Here is an 18,596-nt window from a genome sequence, read left to right as displayed (position 1 = left end):
CTTCTCCATGATTTCAAGCCAGCCTTTGAAAACTTCATCAGAGTAAATGACCATGTGAGACTGCTTTGAAATGAAGGATGCTCCCACCGTAATTCTAGCCATTCGTAAAAATTTCTGCAAAGAAATAAAAGAAAAAAGATCAAAATCAAGTATTTTTTTCAAAACATATAATTATAAGAGAGCAAGGGATATGGACATACATCCCAGTCTACACGAGATGATGAGCCCTCTGTTACTCCAGATGCTGGCCTTGACGGAGAATTATTGAAGATCCACTGACTCCTCAAGTGCTGCAAGACATTATAGTATGGTTGTTTGACATATAATGATTGGGCCTCTTCATTAGCTATAGCAGATATGGCCGTCGCAACTTGTGGCTCTGGATCTACAACAATTCGAGCCTTCCTTTTTTCATACACTTGTATCAGGTCTTGAGCACGACCATCTTTCTCCATTTCTTGATACCGTAAGAATTTTGCAGCATAGATGGAATGTTGGCCATCAATAATCCAATATGAATACTTAGTGAGTTTCTCCTCTGTTACCTCACTTAGTTTCATTGGAATTCCTTTCTTCTTGCCAGCATTCTTTACAGGCATTAAGTATACACACGCTCCTCGCCTGTTTGCACTTGCACCAAAAAATAACACGCATTCATCCACACGGTGAGGTTCTATTTGACGGGAGTTATCGTGATCAGGAGCTAGCCAGCATTGATCTATAGGGATCTCATACTCTTTGTACTTGAATGGAAAATACTTAGAGTATTTTTCCATACCCCCTGTATCACTCTTTTGTGCCTTTTGCACCTCATTTTCCAAAACTTTGGGATCCACAAATCTTATTTTTGTTGAATTTTCCAATCCTGTTTTCTCTACTGTAGATTTAAGAACTGCTTCATCTACATCCATAATACTTGTACTGCTTTTTGCCTTTTTTTGAACTGGATTTTTAGAGGGCGTTTTCTCTTTTTTTTGTTTGCCTTTCACACAATAAGCAATGGAAGCTTGCAACTCTTCAAGAGTTATTTCTTGACTTGCACAATCTAACTTCCACCCTCGAGAGAACATAGCATCTTGTTTATCTCTTACTAATTGTTCAATAATGAATGCCTTGGGATCTAGTTGATACTCATGGATCCCAGGTACCCCAATATTTATGCATTCAATATCAGGATGAGAATCAACTACAGAAATATAAGATAGAGTCATTGGTCCTAGATCCTCAAAAGTATCCACGCCCACATCACTAGCAACAAATAGATGAATTTTGTTAAATTGTGAACCCTGAAGACCCCAAATATCTAAGTACCACTGTCGTCGTTGATCAGCAGAGGCAAAGTTAACACTGTCTGGAACTTCCACCACTTTTCTTTTCTGAGACATCTTTCACCTACAACAAAAACCATTGTCAATTGTTAACTATAGTTATTGTATTCTTACACTTAAAAAAACTTAAAATATCATATTCAAAAATCACAATATATATCCATGAAAACAATATGAAGGAGATGAAGAGTATTTCCATCTTGGAGATCTCAATACATTTGTTAGTCTTGCTCTACCACATGGTAGAGCTAGATAAATGCATTCTAGCTGGACTTCAAAGTATTCTAGTGCTGGTTTTTCAATGGATATTATCTCTACCGGGTGGCAGAGCAAGATTAATAAATGTATTGACCAGAATGCTTTGAAATGTAGCTCTACCATGTGGTGGAGCTAGAATGCATTCTTCTAGCTCTACCATGTGGTAGAGCTAGAATTCAATGAATGTAACCGGTTGAGCTTGAATGTAACTGTGGTAGAGCTGCATTCTACCTAAACCTTACTGTAGAGATAAATGCTTTGAGGTCCAGCTCTATCATGTGGTGGTTCTAGAATTGCATTTGAGGTCTAGCTCTACCATGTGGAGGAGCTAGAATGTAGAGGTAGAAAGCTTTGAGGGCTAGATCTACCATGTGGTAGAGCAAGAATGCATCGATCTAGCTGTCTTCCATACACATCAACAAAACCAATTACTCCAAGAAGAGACCTACTTCTCATGACAAGAATCAAGGAGCTAGAATTGCATTTGATCTAGCTCTACCACGTGGTAGAACTGTATTTTGCCTAGACCACATCATAGAGCTAGAATGCTTGAGGTCCAGCTCCACCATGTGGTGCAGCTAGAATTCATTCTTCTAGCTCTACCATGTGGTAGAGCTAGACTTCAATGAATGTACCGGCTGAGGTTGAATGTAACTGTGATAGAGCTGTATTCTACCTAAACCACATTATAGAGATAGAATGCATTGAGGTCTAGCTCTACCATGTGGTGGAGCTATTATTGCATTTGAGGTCTAGCTCTACCATGTGGTGGAGCTAGAATCGTAGATGTAGAAAGCTTTGAGGTCTAGCTTTAGAGCTGTATTCTACCTAAACCAAATTGTAGAGATAGAATGCTTTGAGGTCTAGCTCTACCATGTGGTGGAGCAAGAGTCGTAGAGGTAGAAAGCTTTGAGGTCTAGCTCTACCATGTGGTAGAGCAAGAATGCATCGATCTAGCTGTGTTCCATACACATCAACAAAACCAATTACTCCAAGAAGAGCCCTACTTCACACAACAAGAACCAAGGAGCTAGAATTGCATTTGATCTAGCTCTTCCACGTGGTAGAAATGTATTCTAACTAGACCACATCGTAGAGCTAGAATGCTTTGAGATCAAGCTCCACCATGTCGTGGAGCTAGAATGCATTCTTCTAGCTCTACCATGTGGTAGAGCTAGACTTCAAGGAATGTAACCGGCTGAGGTTGAATGTAACTGTGATAGAGCTGTATTCTATCTAAACCACATTGTAGAGATAGAATGCTTTGAGGTCTAGCTCTACCATGTGGTGAAGCTCGAATTGCATTTGAGGTCTAGCTCTACCATGTGGTGGAGCTAGAATTGCACTTGAGGTCTAAAGCTTTAAGGTCTAGCTCTACTATGTGGTAGAGCAAGAATGCATCGATGTAGCTGTGTTCCATACACATCAACAAAACCAATTACTCCAAAAAGAGACCTACTTCACATGACAAGAACCAAGGAGCTAGAATTGCATTTGATCTAGCTCTACCATGTGGTAGAGCTGTATTCTACTTAGACCACATCGTAGAGCTAGAATGCTTTGAGGTCCAGCTCCACCATGTGGTGGAGCTAGAATGCATTCTTCTACCTCTACCATGTGGTAGAGCTAGACTTTAATAAATGTAACCAGCTGAGGTTGAATGTGACATTGGTAGAGCTGTATTCTACCTAAACCACATTATAGAGATAGAGTAATTTGAGATCTAGCTCTACCATGTGGTGGAGCTAGAATTGCAATTGAGGTCTAGCTCTACCATGTGGTGGAGCTAGAATCGTTGAGGTAGAAAACTTCGAGGTCTAGCTCTACCATGTGGTAGAGCAAGAATGCATCGATCTAGCTGTGTTCCATACACATCAACAAAACCAATTAATCCAAGAAGAGACATACTTCACATGACAAGAACCAAGGAGCTAGAATTGCATTTGATCTAGCTCTACCACGTGGTAGAGCTGTATTCTACCTAGACTACTTCATAGAACTGAATGCTTTGAGGTCCAGCTCTATCATGTGGTGGTTCTAGAATTGCATTTGAGGTCAGATAGCTCTACATGTGGTAGAACTGTATTCTATCTAGACTACATCGTAGAGCTAAAATGCTTTGAGGTCCAGCTCCACCATGTGGTGGAGCTAGAATGCATTCTTCTAGCTCTACCATGTGGTAGAGCTAGACTTCAATGAATGTAACCGGCTGAGGTTGAATGTAACTGTGGTAGAGCTAGACCTCAAAGCTTTCTACCTCTACGATTCTAGCTCCACCACATGGTAGAGCTAGACCTCAAATGCAATTCTAGCTCCACCACATGGTAAAGCTAGACCTCAAAGCATTCTATCTGAATTACTCCATCTTGGAGCTCTCAATACATTTATTAGTCTTGCTCTACCACATGGTAGAGCTAGATAAATGCATTCTAGCTGGACTTCAAAGTATTCTAGTGCTGGTTTATTATGAGAGCTCTCTTACATACATCTCATGCATAGAGCTATAATATCTTGCATTATTATAAGAGCTCCCATGGATAGATCTCATGTATAGAGTGAAAGAGCTCTCATGCATAGAGCTAAGTCTTGCATTAAGAGCTCTCATACATCGAGATCGCATGCATAGAGTTAGATCTTGCATTAATTATTATAAGAGCTCTCATACATAGAGCTATATCTTGCATTATTATAAGAGCTCCCATGAATAGATCTCATGTAAAAAGTAAAAGAGTTCTCATGCATAGTCTCATGCTTAGAGAGTAAGAGCATTAGGAGCTACATCTTGCATTATTATGAGAGCTCTCTTGCATAGATCTCATGCTTAGAGTGTAAGAGCAGGAAAGTACAATTTCAAGCAAGGAGAGAGGGGAGAAGCTATGCTATGAATAGAGGTACGATACTAGATGGATGGTTTTTCATTTTAAGTAATCTTGCACTAGTTTAAGTCATTTCAACTCAAGCTCTACCATGTGGTAGAGCTAGAATGCATTTTTCCAGCTCTACCATGTGGTAGAGCTAGAATGCATTTTTCCAGCTCTACCATGTGGTAGAGCATTCAAATTATCCCGCCCAATTTTAAATTCAAATTATCCCGCCCAATTTTAAATTCAAATTATCCCGCCCTTAAAGAATTTAAAATGGTCTTGCTATTTTTCAAGTTTTCCTTGACGTCCATGTCGTTTATGTGATACAAACCTACTTTCCCATCTTGTCATTACTTGGACATCACCGCATCTATTATCAAATTCAACGATACAACAAGGTACACATATTTTTGTCTCAATGCATATTAAATCATTATCTATGATTAGATTTAAAGTTTTAAACATGTCAATTAAAAAACAGATCATACACATTGACATAGAGTAGAAAATAAAAGCATGCAAGAATTCAAAAACTCAGGAAATTATGGTTGAAGAGAAAAAACCTGATTCAGAAGAGGTATATGCTGGCTGCTCTCTCTTATTGCTGTAGAAGATGTGGCCTGCAACTATGCAATGTCTTGTATGTGCTGCGTAGGAGAGTGGGCCTACTCACAGCAATAAGAGACGCCTAAAGAAAACCAAGCATGAGAGATTTATGGCCAGGGCCTGTTTATTTCCCTTTATGACCTACAATGCTCTTGCTAATGAAACTACTACTGTAACATGCTCTATCTTTTTTATCGTCTGATTCAGAAGAGAAAATAAAAAAAATAAAGTTTAAGAGACGCCTATATACCTACTAGAATCCAGATTGCATGGCTGTGGAGGGACGGATAAGCTTAGATAGATTATAACCCCACTGGCAGGTGTACATAATGCTAGGCATCCTTTGATTTGGAGGTAAATATCTGCGAGTAGCTGCTAGGTAAGAGCAAGGTGAAGCTACTGAAGGGGCGAGTGGCTGCAGAGAGAGAGCCGCCCAGAGAAAAGCAGGCCACACTAGGTAGTAAGAGCAGTAAAGTTTAACGCTAGGTACCTAATACGGTCTAACGCTGCAGAGAAGCAGGCCACCCTAGGTTGAAACCTCTGTTTAACGCTGTAGAGAGAGCCACCCAGAGAGAAGCAGGCCACCCTAGGTTGGAGCAGCAAACAGACAAAGCCCCTTAGCCGTGTTAGTAGCTTGTGTTGATGGAGGGAGAGCCGCCCACGAACGTGCGCCCCTCAGAGGATAGAAAGCCGCCCAGAATTGAACCCGCAGAGAGAGAGCCGTCCGCAGCAGAGAGAGAGCGCCGTCCGGATACGATTCGCCACGATAGGGTTGAGGATAAGTGTAAATTCGAGATTTTTATGAAAATAGCATTGGTACATAAAATTAGGATTCAATTTGGTAACATACCAAATTTGAAGTTACAAAATTTTGGTAATTTTCTAGATCTTAAAGTTTCCAAAGATCTCTTCATTTCTCCATACATTTGGGATTAGGCCATCCCATCATGTACACAATTTTGAAATAAAAAATCAAGAGCAAAGATAATTTCATATAATTCTTTTTTTGCTCTTGGATTTACTTAAATTATGAAGATCAATTATTACGAATTTATCTTGACAAATCACCTTGTTTTATCTTCTGAACATGCAATGGCTGTGCAAAATCAATATTGAGGTCCCCGGCTCTTGACGCCTAATCCATAGTTTCCTACTAGACTCATCTATGCTCCTTATGGATCCATACACACGTGTGCGCGCATAGCGGACCGACATAGCTCGGGACTAGATGTTGTATGAGTTTCAAAAAATTAAAGCTATTTCTATCAGTTATTGAGAGAACTGAGAGAACTTGGAAAAAAGAGCAAGATATTATAGTGATTTCTACTTGGTGAACCTCAAGTTATCAATTTGAGCCTTGTTAAGCATGCATCATATAGGCTTATGGAAAAACCGTAATGGTAATTTTTTATAAAAGGTGATTTCTATAATTGATTTAGTGAACCTGGAGCTCCGATTGAAACTAGATAAGTTTAAGAAGGCGAGGGTTAATTTTTTTTTTGGGATTTATGCTCGTAGGCACTTATTCCAACTCACCGTGCCTATAGGCACTTATTTCAACTCACGGGTTGCAAAAAAGGGTTGTGATAATCCTTGTAAAGCATAGGAATAATTATAACAATAAGGTGAGGCTTGTGTCGAATATGATGTTTTTGAGGTCATGTGTTGGGCATGGGTCAAGTTGATACGTGGCCCCATCTCACCTTCTAAATCTAGAACCACCAACAAATTTATGCTTATGTGTGTATTAATTGATGATCAAGAGCCTCAGGTTAACAGGTATTGAGACTGAACATTGCCCTAGTTTTGATCATTATTTGGCATAGATATTTATAACTTCTTCAACTTAGTACCTTTTTCAAGCCTCCATTTGAATGTGTCAACTTTCAACAACTTGGTGATGATTGTGTGGGTGTGGCTATTGAAAGTGCAAATGTATTTCAAACTATGCCGCAAGTGGATAGTATCACCCTAGTTAAATGGCCTATTAAACAGCTGACAATGCTGGATGGGAGCCCATTGCAACGCTATGTTCCGCTTAATGGCATGCATGTTGAACATGCTGATGTATGTAATGAGGATAATGATGGAGATGTAACTAATGAGGTTATTGTTTCCCAAACCTCTGCAAAAAGACGCTACACTTTCATAAACAGGATTCCAAAGTAGAGACCACAACCAGCTTTTGCATTATATATGTCACGTGAATCAGTTCAAAGGATTTCATCCTGTGCAAAAAAATGTTGTCAGCTAATCGATCGTGATGTACTAATGAGGATTTGACAAGACTTTTGGGGACAATCTCAGGAGTCTTGTACAAATTATGTATATGATGTGCTTTCTACAGCTTGGCATCGTGATTCAGCTCAAAAAATTAAATATGAATTTAGGTTAAATGGGGTGATTGTTTGTTGCAGAGCATGGTATGAGATGCATGGTATACCAAAGACATCCTTTTACCATTACAGGGAAAAGTTTGAGTCCGGTGTGTGTCAATATCTGCATGGAAACACAGGGGTGTTGAGGAGAGGCCTACAACATGCTAGTGAGGCAAGAGAACTACTTGATGAATTTGTGAACATGAACTCCGAGCCTGCGCCACACAAAAGTAGAACAATGCTAGATGGCTCAAGGGAAACCAGGTTGTCAATTCCATCAATATTCAAGCAAGTTGACATTTTAAATGAAATCAACGCAACACTTGAGCAGTTGGGACATGAGAAGAGGCTATCAAAGTCATCGTTTAGTAGAATTTGGAATAAAGAGTACCCACAAGTGTCCCTAACAAAGGCAAGTGAGTTCTCCAAGTGCACCTTGTGTAGTGGTCTCAAAGCAAAACTAGAAGCCAAACCTAGTTTAGAAGAAAGAGCAAGGCTCCTCAGTGAAAGAGATATTCACATGCGACAACAACAAAGTTGCAAGAGCTTATACTATGCATGGCGCATATTTTCGGAAACCCAACCACAAAAGTATGTATGCATCATCCATGACAAGATGGATCAAAAGAAAACAGCCATTCCCAGACTACGGGTCCTTCCCAAGGGTGTGGATTCTCGAGATATAATTTACCAATTGCATTGATTGGTATGATCACTCATGGCCATGCAGAAGGTCATTATGGACACTTTATTTTGAATGGTTTATGGCCATCTGATCCCAATCTAACAATTGGCTCAATTGCAAGTTGTTTACATAACTTAGAGAGGATGGATAAGCATCCTCTTGGTGATCTAGTAACAAATGGGCTTCCAAGGAGTAATGTTTCACTTCTACATGCTTTAAATTCAAGGACAGCTTTAGACAACCACAATATGAGTGATGGTAAAGATCCCATTGTTGAACCATGTATAAATCAGGGAGACACAATGAATTGGGTTTCCTCGTTTTGCAAGTTGCCAGAAAACTTGTTGCTACAACTAGATAATTGTGCTACAGAAAATAAAAATCGGTACTTATTTGCCTATTTGTCATTGCTTGTTGCACGGGGTGCTTTCAAAACTGTACAGTTGGGATTTCTAATGGTCGGACATACACATGAGGATATAGATGCCATGTTTAGCAGGTTTTCAGAGAAATTAAGAGTGGGGCAAACCTTTACTTTACCACATTTGATGGATACTTTAAGAACCAGCTCAACTTCTTCTCCAGCTCCCTTCTTGCTTACAGAGGTCCCTGACTTCAAGGCATATTGTGATGGCTACATTTGTGATGGGCAAGAAGCACTTATAGGTCACTCCAAACCACTTCTATTCAGGTTCTTCATGGAAGGAGACACACCGGTAATGCAATTTAAGACACATGTAGCTATTCGTAATTGGAGTGGAAGTATCCGTCTTTGGAAGACAGACAGTGAAGGTAAACCAAGGTTACCAAAAGGAGATCCACCTCTACTACCAATGGCCGAGCATATAAAGATGCATGCAGAAGTAATATCAGGATTGAAGGGTTACATAAAATTTTGGCAGAATCTAAGTAATGGTTCATTTGTGCCAAGATATTATAGGCCCGTCATAGATTATTGGAGTAATGTAATCGAAGAGCTTGGAAAAGCAATACAATCAGAGGCAAGAAAGTACACATATTTTTGGCCAAAATCTGAAGGGTCCCATCAATTAGATGATATGAATGTTGAACAATTGCAGGCACAAAGATTCTTAGGTATTGAAGAACATAATGATCATTATTGTGGGCTTGCACGGGACAAACCAAGGGAGGCATTTAACCCTATGCTACATGTTCAGCAAGGACACTTTGTTATGCTGCACCCAGATGACACAAACATCTATCCAGTTTGGCTTGCTATGGCTGAATCGGATATTGATGATGAGCCTACATCACCAAATTACAAGAAACTCTTGATTCAATATTGGGGACCTTGTGCAAGGAAGAAAGGTTTGACAGATACTCAAGCTTATGCTGATTGTTGGAAGGGATATTGGCAAATTAATGAGGCAGAACAACAAGTATGGGAAAATGCTGATGCAATTCTTTGGTCGTGGAGACCAAGGAATCCACCACCATATAAAAGAATCAAGATACCAGAAAAGGAAGCCCGTAAAGCAAAAGCATGCTTAGGCTTGGCCTGTGAGGATGAAGCTCATATTGATGGTTCCTTCAATGAGGAGTAGCATTTGTAGATGCAATATTGACAATGTGGATTTTTAGGTTATAACTCTAATATCCAAAAGAGATGTACTTTTGTACTATCTTCTTTTAAATTATTTTTTATTTTCACTTATTGAATGAAATTTTTCTTTGTGCCTCCTACATTTTTTTGATATAATAATGTTTCTATCTTATTTGTTCAATTGTTTCATAAATTTTGTGCAGTGTACAACTCAATTGGTGCAGGTCCTTGTTGCAAAGAAACAAATACCACTTTCTAATTAATGGTGTTTATCAACACCACCTTCCTACATGATTATCAAACTCCTTTCAAAATATAATTATGCACAAATACTAATTATAGTACCACTTTTTTGGTTCGAACCGTGATTATCTCAACACTACCTTCCTCCGTTCTATATTAAGAAATTCCACAATAACTATTCCCACATTAAGTGGGAAATTCCCATAATACATGAAACCTCTCAATTTCAAAATTCCCATAATGCGGGATTTTTCCCATAATACCTAATACGGTCTTATTTTGACTATCTTGTGATTAAGGTGGTGGAGACCTAACTGATAAAGTTGCAACTGCTAAGACGGAGAGTCAATGGAGGACGTCTCGCGTAGCAAGGTCGGCCGAGGTCTTGACCAGCCTTGGTTTGATTTAAATGGTGAGCTTCCGGTACAGTGGATGAGGGACCAAGGAAGCGGCCTATGAGTGAAGCACTAGGTGACCTGCAAAGGATCCTAGAGGGTGCTGACCATACGGTGCTCGGGCTCTGGGTCATCGAAGATACCCACACGTGCATCGTGGAAGATATTGGAACAAGGAGTAAGAGTTATTTTCTGAAACCGAGTATGGATCTGGTTGATTGACCTTGTTGGTCCTCAAACTGATGAGTCCATAGCTCTCTTATATAGATCTGTTGGTTGATCTTGCTGATCTTCAACAAGGATTCCATCTTGACTTTTATAAGTGAAAAATTACTGGGGGTACTATGAGCTAGGAACTATAGAAAAGGCCCCCTCTCAATGAACAGGTGGTGAGCGTTCTGGTTGCCAATGATGCCATAGATACTCCGATGAAGGAATGATTGGAAATTAAGATTCAACCGGATACTTGGAAGTTTATGATTAGTAACACTATGATTTCATTAAATGACTGAATTAAATACATTTGAATCTAGGAAAAAGGCAATTTCATATTGGGTGTGTAAGTGGTGTGACTGGAGTTAAATTTGCTTGAAAATCCGGCTAAGGGGCCTGGGAACTCTTTTCCCTGTACCCGGGACAAAACCTAACCAAATTCGTAATTGGATCCCATCACTACTGTGGTTGGGCGGTTGGCTAACCCATGGGACTGGATGGGGTTAGGCTGGACTGATGGATCCTTAAAATGAGACTCAATTTCTATTGTAGTACGCTAGATGAAGTAAATCCCAGATAGTAATTGTTTTATGGAAAAAGAAATCAACGGCTGTGCCTCTCGATGGGGAAAAAAGAGTTGATCTCTATGATCCAAGTGCAAGTTTCTTCCTTTATCTGACCAAGTGACTTTAGGTTCGGTCGGAGCAGTTTGGTCAGTAATAACCTTGACTATGTTAGAGTAAAATTTATCCTGGAGGAATCGCCTGTTTCTGGTTGAGAACTGGAGTTGATTTGGATTTTGATTGAAAAATGATGATCCCTGAACTTTGATTGAAATGTAATAAGCTGAGCAAAACCACAATGAGGATGAATGGGACGAGTCCCTATGTGATAATGTTCGTAGCTAGAATGACGTTAATGACTTTAGCCAATCACTATGAGATTAGTGGATTATGCTGGTAGATTGCTACTGTTAACTTTTGATCAGTGGATCAAGTTAAGGGTTGATAAATTAAAAATCTGAAAATTTGAAATCTCCATGGAGGATTGTTTAGATAGAAAAATTCAGTCTGATGGACCATTATTGTGTTAAAGATATGAATGAGATAATTTTGAATAAATTGTTAACTGATAATGCGTTCTATATGAGTATCATTATCCCTTGATTCTGTGGGGAGCCGACCTATTTAGAGAACCCCGAAATCAGTTGAATCAAAAATCGGATTCAATCATAAATAAAGAGACTTAACAAGAATTTTCGTATTGATAGGAACATGGATCGAGGTCGTCGTGGTAGAAATGTTAACCCCCAACTCGATGAAGAAGCGCTTGACCTGGATGTTCATAAAACTCTTTCTAGTTTACAGCCTGGACCTTTCAAGGGAGAAGGGGAAAACTTGGGCGAGGCTCTGGAGAAGTGGATGGAATCAATGAAAGAATACTTCGATGTCACCGGGTACAACGAGAAGAGCAAAATGGCTCTTGCAAGGCTAAAGATAGTGGAGTCAGCTAGAGTGGCATGGAGAAACCACTGCAAGACAAACCCTCTCGATCGAAATACCCAAACCTGGACTGATCTCAAAATTTACCTAAGGATGAGGTTCTGTCCTCCCGGCTTTTTAGAAACAAAGATGAACAAATTCTTAGAGTTAACCCAGGGGAGTAGAACTATTGAAGCATATCACCAAGCATTCACCCTCCTTCTCAAATACTCGCCTCCACTGGATGCAGAACAACTAATGGCCAGGTTCATTCGGGGACTGAACGAACCTTTGAATATCCTGGTGAGGAATGCCAAGCCAGTTTCAATGGCCGAAGCAATTTGGATGGCGAAGGATTTCGCCAAGGCCTTTGACGTCAAAGTTCTGCCGAAGCCAGCACCATCACCTTTCAAAAGGTTTTTATTCCCAGAAGATGATTCCAACCTTCCTCTGCCTAAGAGACATCAGGGTCAAACCCAGGATATGGGAAGTTCCAGAATGGAAGAAATGTCCTTTTCCCGAAACTCAATCCCCTGGATTTCAACTTCAGAAGTTTCAGAATGGAAGAAATGTCCTTTTCCCGAAACTCAATCCCCTAGATTTCAACTTCAGAAGTTCCACCCTTGAACAAGAGAGTGAAATGCTATAACTGTCAAGGGTTTGGACATCACAGCATGGATTTCCCAACTTCTTTTGGATCAAGGTTTTTAGGGCAAGGAAATCAGGGATAAAGATTCCAGACTCTAGCCCCTTCCTTTTAGAGTAATCAAGGTTCTATTCGCCAAAATCAGGGAAATCCCAGAGGTAGACCCTCTATCCAACCTATAGTTTCAATCCAAAGTAATGCAAGACCTCCACCTCAGAATAGGGGAAGTCAAAGAGAGTTGTTCCCAAATCGGCCATCCACTTCCAAGGCAGTAACGCTGGAAGTGATTGAAGAAGAAGAAGAAGATGAAGAAGATCATACTCCACCTACGAGATGCGAACATCTCACATTTTTTTAAGTGGGGTAGAATGTAAGATTCTTCCCCAGCCTCTCAGGATGTCCAGTATCTTCCCTTGTAGTCAAATCCCTCTTCAGAAATATAAAAGATCTTGTTTCTACCAGTTTTGGCCTAGAGAGAGAAAATCTTCTAGAGAGTGGTAATTCAGTTTTTAAATATTTTTGGATGGAAAAATATCTCTTCTTATTAAAATAAGTTCCCCCGAAACAGAAGTTCAAAAGATTTTCAGAAGGTGCATTAGAAATCAAGTATAATCTGTTCAAGAGGCCTTATCCTGAGGGTCAAGATTTTTTTGAAATTTTAAATTAAGGTTCCTATGGGCCAATAAGATGCATCCAAATGTGTGGAGGAGATAAATGGAAGAAATAAAGAAAATTCTCCCAAAAATGAGTAAATACTCACATAAGATGAAGAGTCGAGTAAGGACAAGGTTATTAGTTAAAGAAGAAAGATATTTAGAAGAAATGATGCATTTTTTACACCTCAGTATGGGGGAATTCCCCTCATGAAGGAGGCACCTATTTCACTTGTGTGGGAGAGTTTTAAACTCCTAAATAATGAGATATTTTTATCTCTCCTCTCTCCTGTTTCAACTAGATCCAAAAAGTGAGCTAAACTGACCTAAAAATGGTCAAAAATTGACCAAACTGATCTGAAAAATTCTAGAATCAGTTTGCTTGGTTAGAGGCTCATTTTTCCTATAAATAGAAGCCTCCCCCTTTGTTGAAGCTTAATAGTGTTTTTTGCACTACTACCTTGCTTCTCCCAAGAGCCAAAAACTGCGAATTTACTCATAATTCATTAGTTTTTGACCTTCCCTCTTCTAAAGATTGGTGTGGCCACTCTTGTTTCAAACAAGAGTAGATCCCTCAAACCATCAAGCCAAAGGAAAGCTCTCAAATTCTCCTTGTAAGTTAGAGATTCTTCTCTTTTCTATTTGATTTTATGGTTTTTATGATTTTTGTCTTCTCTAAAATGATTATGATGTTATGCCTCATTGAAAAAAGGCATTCCCCTCTCTTCTTTAGTAAATCCAACCATTCTTTACCCTAGATGAATGATTAATGGATAAATACAAGTTTTTCATAATGTTGCACTTTGATAAGTAGAAAATGTTTACATTAGAATGATTTAAATACTCTTGGTGAACTTCCAATTAATTTTAGAGAATTAAAAATTGAAAAATGGTCAGCCATACAAAGGAGGTTATGGCAAAATTTTCTAAAATTGTGAAAAATAAGCTTTAATTTTTTTTATTCAAAAAGAGTAATTCCCATCGTATATGTATTCTTAAAGTGTTAATTTTCATCCTAGGTATAAGAAAATGCATACTAAAAATATTTTATTAAAAAAGTGTTACTTTCTTTAGAATTAAATTCCATGCATAGAAGGAAGTATATTGAAATTGTTATTTTGATTATAAAAGTGTGATTTTCATCATAAATGATTTTTATGCATAAATAGATGCATAAAAGAAATTCTTTTATATTAAAAGAGTGATTTTCATCATAAATGATTTGTATGCATAAACATATGCATAAAAGATTTTTTTATATTAAAAGTGTGATTTTCATCATAAATGATTTTTATGCATAAAAGAATTTTCTTTTATATTAAAAGAGTGATTTTCATCATAAATGATTTGTACGTATAAACATATGCATAAAAGATATGTTTTTATATTAAAAGTGTGATTTTCATCATAAATGAATTTATGCATAAATTAGATACATAAGAGAAATTCTTTTATTCTAAAAGTGTAATTCCTACTAAATTGGATTTATGCATGGAAAGATGCATAAAGAATTTATTGCTTCTTCTTCCTTTGAAAGGTCTTGTGCAACGAATATGAGCATGGGGTCTTCACCCAAGCTTGCCAAGTTCACTTCCTTAACCTTAGCTGGTTAACCTTAGCTGGACCGTCATATGAGGTCCCAGGTTGCCCATTATTAGACCTTTGAGCCGAATCATATTGAACTAAGCAGACGGCCATTTGAAGGTGTTAAATTACTTGGGCACCTGCCATGTTTCTTCACCTTTAGCACTTTCCTCGTCAATTAGCCTTTTGGCTTCTTTTTCTACGAGTGCTAACTTTTTTTTGCTTACGTGCAGAGCAGCAAAGCTTTTCAAGGACTGGTTCTAGTTGAATTGGTTCAACTGGCTGTGAGACAGTTGAATTGGTTCAGCTGGCTGTTGTGAGATAGTAGTGTGGACTAAAAGAGAGTTGGTTGTAAAATCGTTTTGCCATACTTCATTGAAATGCTCATGAGCTTCCGTGGATCCCACATATTTCAACCAATGGGTTTCAGAGTTGTTTGGGAATATGTATTGCTCTAGCCAAGGGAATCCTTTAGGCCTGTGAGTTTTATATGAGCGTGTACTCCTTGATAGCTTAGCTTGAACAACCTGATCCAGCTCTTGTGTGGCTATATTGGGCAGATATGTTGAACTAAGAATATATAACGATGTAAGCTCTTGCCCATCCACTGTGCCAAATCTCATACTAGTGTTTTTAGGCAAGATGTCTGGTGTACCAAGGATATGCATCTAGTTCTAAGAGTCTTCCGGGCTCTAGGAGTGGTGCTCAATCCTCACTCTCCTTTTCATCTTCCAATGTTTTATGGCATGTCTAGCATAAATGGACTTCAATAGTTCATGTAGTTGTGACTGTGTCCTCTACGAATGTTCTACTACTCATGGGGTGCACTTTCCATGTGCGTAGATTGATCTTGAAGATAAGATCTTTTCTCTGTATGTAGATATGGTCAGTGTCCCCAATCATGGATCATCTTGGATTATCGCATAAAGAGTCTGCCAACAAGGATGCAATCGTATGAAATTGGCTTACGTCCAAAATTCATCACCACAAAAATGTGGCGGTCCCCGAATCTTAATATTAAGATCCTTTAATAGACCAATGGGTCTAGCGGTGGCTCCATCAGTGAGTTTAAATAACAATTGGGTGTTGTCCAAGGCAAGTGCTCCCCATTTTTCCTAGCATTATTTGGTCACAATTCTCACTCTGGCTCCTCCATCCAACTTGGTGGCCGTTGAAAGTTATCAGCAAGGCCACATTAAGTTCATCGCCTTCAAAGTATTGTCCAAGATTATTTACTCAAATGGTAGGAGTCCCTTTTACCTTAAGAGGTATGTGGAATTCTCCTCCTTCAAATTCATTAGAGCTATCAGGCTCCATGATTTTGTCCATGCCTGCCCTGAGATGTCCTTCCATCCAGTATTTCAAGTCATTCCATAGGCCTGGGCTACCTTGGAGCAAGGTGCCGATAGGGATCTACACTTGAGGAAGAGAGGAATGAAGAGATACTTGCAATGTCTCTTGGAGTGGAGGCAGTCCTGTGAGGAAGGTCGAGTCTGCTTTGCCTCAAGCTTTTTGAGGTGTAAGGAATAGAAATATTTAGGGATTTATGTGTTAGTTCCCTTATGATGTTCATCTCCCAAGTCTCTAAAATATTCTGCCACACTGTCCTTCAGTTGGGGGGTGGCTTCTTCTTCTATTATCTCTTGCAGGAGTGGTTGGTCTAGAAGCTCACAAAAGGAAAAACCTGAGCATTATGCATAGGTCTCTGGTTTGAGACTAACGGGCATGGTTCAAGGTAGGCAGTAGGAGGATCATCTTCCATCTGAGCTTGGCACTCACAAACTATCCCTTGGGCGGCTAGGAGCCTATCTTTTTCCTCAATAGGATTTGGATATTCCTTAAGCTTTTTAGATAGCTGATAGGGGTCAATGGGTTCTTTGGTGCAGGTGACTGCGCATAGCATATCTTCTTCTTCAGATGAAGAAGTTGGAGGATGAGTTGTTGTGCCTGAGTTAGAATTGCTTTTGAGATAATCACTCATATTTCTCTCTTCCCAACCTTGGCTTTCTTTCGTGAGTGCCGAGTTATTCGAGCTTGTTCAAAGGCTCTTTCTTGGTGCTAGTTTTGAGAGGTTGGTCCTCTGCAGTAGCATGCGCTGCAACCCTTTGCCTGTTTTGTAGCCTGGTTACTACGTTGAGGAGGGCTGCTTGAATGGAACCATCTCTGACACTCAGCAGGTTAAGGGTAGTGATGGGATTAGCTTCGTGAGCCTTTCCAATTGTTCTTGGTCTTAGTAGGTAGTCTTTGTACATATGGTTAATGCCACATCCAGGGGCACTCACAGCCCTATCAGCCACTTGGTGAGGTCCACCATAATCATAACATTGTATGGGTGGTCTTTTTGTTGTTCGATTCATATCCTTAGCCAGTGATATTGGGGATGCTAAGTATATAGGGTACATTTGATCAGCCTCCATAACATAGTGACTGAGAATTTGTGAGGGGCTCATGGGGTCTTGGGCTTCATAAGTGGGAGTCTCCATGATTTCTCCCTCATTCCCATCCTTGAAGAGTTTTGTCAGGATTAGTTGACAAACTAGTGTGACTCTGGGTAACGGGGGGCTATGGTGGGAGAGCTGGGGGTGGTAGGGGCATCTCAGGGACCCTAAGGATTCCTCTTTAGGCCACTTCATGGCTAGGTTGGGGAGCATTGTGATGTGCAAAGGCTGGCAAAGCCAACCGTTGCCTGGGGTTTATGGGTAGTACCTAAGGCATAGCTTGAGCCAAGGCAGACTCGTGATGGTACCAATTTAAAGATCTCATGATTTTCCTATTTCACACAACAGTAGGTGCAATAGAGGCTTGGGCAGGGTCTCAGATGAGGACATTCGGTTCTAGCATGGTTTTCTCGATAGGTCAAGCACCATACAAGTTCCCTTCTAGGATAAAGATGTGGATGGACCCCTCGATCCCAGCCTTGGTTGATTCTCCATCGCTGGATCACCTATTGCATTAGGGTGGCATCCAGTTTCTCTACACTTTGTCCACACAAGTGGACTCCTTACCCTTTTCATGAGTCTTTATTCTAGTGGTCTTGAAGGAGGATTCTGATGCACGTTTGTGGAATTGTCGGGAACATGTTTCCTTGACGTTATCCTTAAATGTTAGAGCATTCTTGTGGCATTGTTCAAACGAGGTGTGACCCAAAGAAAATAAGGAGTTTTGCAAGGGAATATCTTCGAGTCCTCCAGAAATCTTCCAATTAGTATCTCATCAGGGATTAATGCTAGCGCGACTACCCCCTCCCTATTTCCATGGAAATCCTTAACATTTTAGGAGTTAGCCTTGTCATGGTAGGTACAGCTGGTGCAAGTTGGGGAATAGCTTGTGGAGGAGCAAAACTGGGTGGATAGTAGAAAAGTGGGATTCCTTGCCCTCTAGGAGGATGAAGTTATGGCCCACGGGGTTCTTCTTGGTACTGGGTAGGTATTGCTGATAGGCTGGAGGGCCCTATTGTGGTGATGGGCTTGGGTGGAGCCATTCTCTCTGGTATGATGTCTCGGGCCTCTAGGAAGATGGACCTAGTTCTTGGTTTGGAAAGGTTTCTTGAGCTCTGAGAATGAGTCTGCTGCCTCCAAGATAGGTATAGCTCTAGTATGGTGGCTGAATTTGGGTTTGATGGATCCCGCCTTGGCCGTCTTCTACTTTAGGGTCTAGAGGTGGAGTGTACCCACTTTATTGAGGTTGATCCATATTTC

The sequence above is a fragment of the Cibotium barometz genome, chromosome 63 (genome assembly GCF_041138505.1).
Source record: "Cibotium barometz isolate CiBa-2024 chromosome 63, ASM4113850v1, whole genome shotgun sequence".
NCBI classification, from domain to species: Eukaryota; Viridiplantae; Streptophyta; class Polypodiopsida; order Cyatheales; family Cibotiaceae; genus Cibotium; species Cibotium barometz.
This window is presented reverse-complemented; position numbering follows the sequence as displayed.